The following is an 8,337-nucleotide window of genomic DNA, read 5'->3' on the forward strand; positions in this document are numbered from 1 at the left end:
ACAACACTGCTGGGATGTTCACGTTCAACAGTTTCCTGTGTGTATCAAGAATGGTCCACCACCCAAAGAACATCCAATCAACTTGACACAACTGTGGGAAGCATTGGAGTCAACACGTGCCAGCATCCCTCTGAACTTTTCCAACACCTTGTGTTTTACAACACCTCCATGCCCCGACGAATTGAGGCTGTTTTGAGGGCAAAAGGGGGTCAACTCAATATTACGATAGTGTTCCTAATATGTTTGGATTGTCAGATTCTATATTTGTTTTAAACAAAAGTTAAAGGCACTGTTATTGTTAATATTATAGAAGTAAATCTACATTCAAAGATCAAAGTCCAACAGTTATGTTGTTCCCCTATGGAATGCAGATGCAGACACTGAAAGCATTTCGACCAACATTGTGTTAGGACTTTCTGTAATTCATTATTAAGAGATCTTATATCGTCAATTAGAGGGTGGCATGTTACAACTTCCCCATTTCTCCATAGGAAGGGAAGGAATTAGTCCCTGGTACATGAGTTATTGTCATAGCATTTCCAATAACCTTGCTTGCTTGATTTATAGTTCCTTTCATTTTAAAGACACAGGCACCGTTACCATTCAGTCATCTTTCATTGGGAACAACTGTACACTTTCCTTGACTGTCCGCAGTAATTTTTCATTTTTCCTATCAGCTAGTACTATACATTTATAAACATTGAATGACTCTTCAGGTTACTCTATAGTCTTTATTCCTCACTGTAGAATATATTGTGACAAGAAATGTATTTCAAAGAACAGCATAGACCATGTGCTGAATAGAGAGCAGCAATTCCATTCCAGGTAAATGTAAAGAAAAGTCCTGCATGTTCAGTAGGACAATGGGGGGTAAAAACAGTAAAAGACTTGCTATGTTACAGCAGCTTTGCATCCACATTACCTCACATGCACATATTTCGTCATAAACTTGACTGATGTTCTTTGGTAACGGGGGACCGCTGTACAGGCATAGAAAAGTTTGAATAGTGTTTGACAAACTTTCCCAATCAGACTCTGCCCCCTACTGGTTAACTCCATCAACACCACCCACCAGTTGAATAGAATCCTGGGACACACACACACCAATACAGTATCACAGCTAGCTGATATCTTTCATATTCAAGTATATTTTGTCTCTGTGAAAATAATGAGGTATTTGAATGAAAAGGGATGTTGTTGTAATTCTGCAGCTTACATCGATCTTTCCCTTTAATATAAACAAGATGGTGTTATTATGTGCTGCTGTGGGTGACATGCTGGCTAATAAGCTCATTCCTGGCGTTTCCTTGACTCCTGTTCTAAGATAATGCATGCGTGACACAGCACTCTACCCTACTGTATACAGTATTAGCCCAATGATTTGTGTGTGTGTGTCCGCCACTTCCCAGTGCTTAATCACTGCTGCTAATTGAGCTGTTAAGCCAACCTTTGTCTTGATTAGATATCTCTCTGCTGGTCTCTTGGATGCTCAGGCCTATGGAGAATCTCTCTCACACACACACACACACACACACACACACACACACACACACACACACACACACACAGACACAGACACACAGACACACAGACACACACAGTACAGTTGGCAGGGAGGGGAGCCTGTTCTCTCCTCAACCTGTTTAGCCCAGCAGTCCATTAGCCTGCCTCAGAGCATCTCAGCAAATGACTGCCTTTGTTGACACCAGACAGTAAAGACATTGGTGCTAAATGTAACTTTGATTTGAATGGGGCTGAGTGCAAGCTAAGCCAAAAAGTACATTATGATACTAGCTCATTATGGCTAGCGTACCTACCTTCTGGTGTCCATGATAGAGGCATATCAGGGCTCAACATGTAATAGAATAATACACCAGTTAAGGTCTTATTTAGCCCATTTGAGTGTAGCTACAAACAGGTATACATACAGTGCCTTGCGAAAGTATTCGGCCCCCTTGAACTTTGCGACCTTTTGCCACATTTCAGGCTTCAAACATAAAGATATAAAACGGTATTTTTTGTGAAGAATCAACAACAAGTGGGACACAATCATGAAGTGGAACGACATTTATTGGATATTTCAAACTTTTTTAACATATCAAAAACTGAAAAATTGGGCGTGCAAAATTATTCAGCCCCTTTACTTTCAGTGCAGCAAACTCTCTCCAGAAGTTCAGTGAGGATCTCTGAATGATCCCAATGTTGACCTAAATGACTAATGATGATAAATACAATCCACCTGTGTGTAATCAAGTCTCCGTATAAATGCACCTGCACTGTGATAGTCTCAGAGGTCCGTTAAAAGCGCAGAGAGCATCATGAAGAACAAGGAACACACCAGACAGGTCCGAGATACTGTTGTGAAGAAGTTTAAAGCCGGATTTGGATACAAAAATATTTCCCAAGCTTTAAACATCCCAAGGAGCACTGTGCAAGCGAATTATATTGAAATGGAAGGAGTATCAGACCACTGCAAATCTACCAAGACCTGGCCGTCCCTCTAAACTTTCAGCTCATACAAGGAGAAGACTGATCAGAGATGCAGCCAAGAGGCCCATGATCACTCTGGATGAACTGCAGAGATCTACAGCTGAGGTGGGAGACTCTGTCCATAGGACAACAATCAGTCGTATATTGCACAAATCTGGCCTTTATGGAAGAGTGGCAAGAAGAAAGCCATTTCTTAAAGATATCCATAAAAAGTGTTGTTTAAAGTTTGCCACAAGCCACCTGGGAGACACACCAAACATGTGGAAGAAGTTGCTCTGGTCAGATGAAACCAAAATTGAACTTTTTGGCAACAATGCAAAACGTTATGTTTGGCGTAAAAGCAACACAGCTGAACACACCATCCCCACTGTCAAACATGGTGGTGGCAGCATCATGGTTTGGGCCTACTTTTCTTCAGCAGGGACAGGGAAGATGGTTAAAATTGATGGGAAGATGGATGGAGCCAAATACAGGACCATTCTGGAAGAAAACCTGATGGAGTCTGCAAAAGACCTGAGACTGGGACGGAGATTTGTCTTCCAACAAGACAATGATCCAAAACATAAAGCAAAATCTACAATGGAATGGTTCAAAAATAAACATATCCAGGTGTTAGAATGGCCAAGTCAAAGTCCAGACCTGAATCCAATCGAGAATCTGTGGAAAGAACTGAAAACTGCTGTTCACAAATGCTCTCCATCCAACCTCACTGAGCTCGAGCTGTTTTGCAAGGAGGAATGGGAAAAAATGTCAGTCTCTCGATGTGCAAAACTGATAGAGACATACCCCAAGCGACTTACAGCTGTAATCGCAGCAAAAGGTGGCGCTACAAAGTATTAACTTAAGGGGGCTGAATAATTTTGCACGCCCAATTTTTCAGTTTTTGATTTATTAAAAAAGTTTGAAATATCCAATAAATGTTGTTCCACTTCATGATTGTGTCCCACTTGTTGTTGATTCTTCACAAAAAAATACAGTTTTATATCTTGATGTTTGAAGCCTGACATGTGGCAAAAGGTCGCAAAGTTCAAGGGGGCCGAATACTTTCGCAAGGCACTGTATTTTACCTCTGTGGAGCTATTTGTTGTAGCTTTTCGGTACATGGTCTAATTAACCTAGACTTTTATCAAACAGAAATGCAAAGGATTTGGTAACTAAGTCATTAACAGTCATATTTGAAATATACAACTGAGGAAACATTGACATCAAAGACATTTCCAGCGTGAGAGACATTTACTATATTCAAGCTAATGCTCAAATTTGGATTAATACAAAGACAATATTGCACTTTGCTTATCATAAAGGCTTGCAATGACACACCAGAACTGACTGCCAACCCAAAGGCCACAATCAAACTCTAACGACATATAGGAAGAGATGGGAAGAGAAGAATGAATAATGCAACAGGACATTGTCATGTCATGCAATTTGCCACAATTAGACATTAACATGACATCATGAGGCATTGATAACAGGGCTGTGAAGCCTCCTCTGAGCCAATGGTTCCTTAAAGCACTGATTCCTTATAGCACATAATACTGTGAGAAGGGAAGGGCTTACTATTCACGTAAGGGTCCACTCTACTGCCCACATGTGACCTCAGCACAGAATTCAAATTTGTCCTGAATCTGGCCTCTCCCGCATCTCGTCCGAAACCTTTATCTGGACACACCAAGGTTACCATCCTGAGATGTGAGTTTTGTGAGTGGATGGTTGTTGAGAAGCTTAAGCTGCCCTTAACCTTTCCTCTCCTCTCTCTGTCCTTCACATTTGCTTACTGCCCTGCTCTGTCTCTTGACCTCTCTGTGCTTGTCCATTGTGTGAGACGTCAGGTGAGGCCATTGCTGAATCACTGAAAAAAATAGCTTTAGCTACGGAAAAAGTCAGAGGTGGAAACCATGAAAAAACAACAAGCAGACACAGAATAAAAAACAACTACAATATAGGATGGATATAATATATTGTGAATTTTTCATAACCCAGTTTATCTCTTAAGACAAAATCAATTACATAATTTATCTGATTTCTTTATTTTTACAAACCTTCATTACATTTGAGGTATGGAGACCTCCAACTGTATGAGTTTACTCATACAGTTTTAACAGCATTAATGTAATGCTTAGTACCATTTAATTAATTCTTCCTTCAGTCCTGTGGAATGAAACCATTGTATGCAACACCATCCATGTACCTTCCTTTTAAATGGAAAAGGAAATCAATGAAGATCACTAGAAAAAATGTTAGCATTTTACAAAGCGTAGGCCACTTTATGGAATTCACACAGTATGGGATGGATGGAGAGGGTATGATACAATTATTTTGTTATAACTCCTGTGGTGGAATTAATTTACTGTGTGGTGAACAGTATCTTGGGAAGATGATACCGTGACATGTCCATTCCAATTATTTGGCATGCAGCAGACCTGGAATAATTTCGCTGGTATGTGCCTTGGGGTTCACGTCAGATAACCTGACATAATGGTGAAGTCAGACGATTCGGTTTTGTGTAGTCTGTGATATCCATGGATGAAGAAATCAATTTCATGGACCTCAATGTTTTTTTAAATCCACAGTGAAAGACCAAGGGTATCGTAAGGTTGCAAGAGGCAGTGTCTGTATATTTTCTAACATGAATATTCTTAATACGTGCTGTGTGGTACACATTACCATTTGCCCTATATACAGTAGCAGACACAGCACATTGTTGGGCAATAACACTAACAGGAAAATCATTAATTTAACCAACTATAATTACTTGAAATCTGTCTGAATAAAGCTAAATAAAAATGCATCTGACACCAAATACAAGAGAGTATAATTATTAAAAACTGAAAAGGTTGTACTGTACGTATCAGGTTGAAGGTAAGACCGAGATGCAGACTGTGTCGGAGTAACAATGTTTATTACAGCAGGGCAGGCAAACGGCAGGTCAAGGCAGGCAGGGGTCTATAGCCAGAGTAGTGGGGGAAAGGTACAGGACGGCAGGCAGGCTCAAGGTCGGGTCAGGCAGAGGTGGCTAATCTAGAGGTGGGGCAAAGGTACAGGATGGCAGGCAGGCTCAGGGTCATGGGCAGGCAGAGATGTCAGGCAGGCAGGCTCAGAGACAGGACAGGTAAGGGTCAAAACCAGGAGGGCGAGAAAAAGAGAGACTGGGGAAAAGCAGGAGCTGAGACAAAACAATCCTGGTTGACTTGACAAACAAGACGAACTGGCAACAAACAAACAGAGAACACAGGTATAAATACATAGGGGATAATAGGAAAGATGGGCGACACCTGGAGGGGGTGGAGACAATCACAAAGATCAGGGTGTCGCAGTAGGTGGCTTTTCACATTGTACACAATACAATTTGTTATCTACACTAGTGCCTGCTTTTTATTATTAGTATCATGTGCTTTGTTGTAGCTACCAGGTGTTGGAACCAGTTCAGGGAACAGAACCGAAAACTATAAAATAACCAAAAATGTAAAGGAACAGAAACGGAACCAGGAACCAAAGTGATCCATACTGTTCCGGAATAGCATGGGATCTGGTTAATAATGTTATTTTATGTTCCAGGCATTTTTTTCTAGTTCCACAACAAAACACAACAAAGAGCCTATACAAATCCCTCTCTCTGTCACTCAGAAACGTATTTGTGTTTGCTTGCAAGCTGAAAATCGTTGCCTGTGTATGTGCGTGTTTAGGCTACCTGCCCCTCCCCCTTCGAAGCATAGGCTACTGTACTGATGTTACAAGTTTGATTCAGAAGATAGGGAGAGAGTTTTTTTATTAGCTAGAGAAGAATTTATTAACTTTTTCAATGCTAGTTAAGGATCTTATAGGCCTAGTTATCACTTTTCACATTGGATTTATTAACTACAAAAAGATAAGAAGTGTTTTTAATTCTGGTTCCACTCTGCACACAGAAGCTTGTTCGCTCGCTATCTCTGGCTTGTTAGTTAGCTAGCAAGCTCAACGGGCATTCAAAGTTCCTCCATAGAAGCCACTCCTCCTAGGTACAATTCTGTGGACAGATAACGCATGTCAATAACGCATGTCAATACAAGACACCCATCGCTTCAAGCCTCCTCCTCAACCTTCTCTTGCTCTCTCCCCACCCACAACATTTCAGTCGCATCTTGCGCTATAGGTTAGGCAACACTTGTCTGTCCATCACGCATGTAAACAACTAGCTTGCCTGTCAAAAAAAGAATGAAAGGAATTATATAAACCAATACTTTTTTTGTTTGAATCGGTTTAGAACTTTATTTTTTTCCCCTGTTCCTTTGGTGACTTGAAAGGTATTGAAATTGAAATGTATTGTTGCTATTACTAGGTCAGTGTGCTTGCCCAAAGTGTGACACGGGTCACCGGGAAGATGACATGGGGATCAGCCATTTGCCCATGAAGTTCCAATTCTGAGGGAACCAATCAGAAGAGACAGAGGAGGGTATGATGAGGATACTGACCCAACAGAAGTCAACCAACCTCAACTGACCTTTAAAGGGGCAACTGCAGTTCAAACAATAACAAAGTGATCGTCCTGCCACTGTTTTTTGTAAAAAGCTTTGGGATGAGGCTGGAGAAATGTTGCGACATAAGCAGCCGTGCACCTGCTTCTGGCCTATCAAGCTTCCAGCCCCAAAGCATCTGATTTCAGCTGCAAATTGTCTCCCTGACAACCCTCAGTGTCAACTGCTCTGACAGCCGCCATATTCCCCTTCAATCCACAGATGGATGATGTTTTAAGCAATGCTCAGCAGCTTCCATCGCACAGATTTGTATTAATTCTACATAATCTCCTCTAATATTCCAGCTCAATCTTGTGGTGTCAAAAAGGCGGCCCTGATTTGTCAGCATGTCTTAGCATGTGAAAATGATTGGGCAAAGAGAGAGAGAAACAAATTACAAGACAGCAGCTCACTTTTTCTGGAAAAATATAATTTTATGGGGCCTGTCATGCCAAATACTGTTTATTACCGTTACATTATCAGGTATTTTGACATAAAACACATCTCTTGTACACCAAGGACTAGGGTAATAGTTGCGGGGTAGAGGAGAAGAGAATAATGTGCCTATTTGAAAGCTATACAATATTAGTAGCTTGTAACAGTAATACATTTTTTAAGTAGCTCTTATGCTAGAAAATGTTGGAGACCCCTGGTCTAAGTTTTACTACAGCTCCAAAAGTTTGGCTGGCAGTAAGGGGAAGACCAATCATTTCTATGGAGAAACAAATAATCCTTGAAAACAAAGAATAACTGTTGTATTATTGATGAATAAACAGTAGCAGTGACGTCACGACCATAGGGCAGATTTGTCATGTAAGAAAAAATGGATTAATTTGTATTTTTCCCCTCACCAATCTACGCACAATACCCCATAATGATAAAGCAAAAACAGGTTTTTGATTTTTTTTGCAACAGAAAATGTATAAATAAACAGAAATATTACATTTACATAAGTATTCAAACCCCTTTCATTAGTACTTTGTTGAAGCACTTTTGGCAGCAATTACAGCCTTGAGACTTCTTGGGTATGAACCTACGAGCTTGTCACCACTGTATTTGGGGAGTTTCTCCCAATGTTCTCTGCAGATCCTCTCAAGCTCTGTCAGGTTGGATGGGGAGCATCGCTGCACAGCTATTTTCAGATATCTTCAGAGATGTTCGATCAGGTTCAAGTCTGGGCTCTGGCTGGGCCACTCAAGGACATTCAGCGACTTGTCACGAAGCCACGCCTGCGTTGTCTTGGCTGTGTGATTAGAGGTGTTGTCCTGCTGAAAGGGGAACCTTCGCCCCAGTCTGAGGTCCTGAGCAATATGGAGGTTTTCATCAAGGATCTCTCTACACTTTGCTCCATTCT

This window comes from Oncorhynchus mykiss, chromosome 10 (genome assembly GCF_013265735.2).
Source record: "Oncorhynchus mykiss isolate Arlee chromosome 10, USDA_OmykA_1.1, whole genome shotgun sequence".
NCBI lineage: Eukaryota > Metazoa > Chordata > Actinopteri > Salmoniformes > Salmonidae > Oncorhynchus > Oncorhynchus mykiss.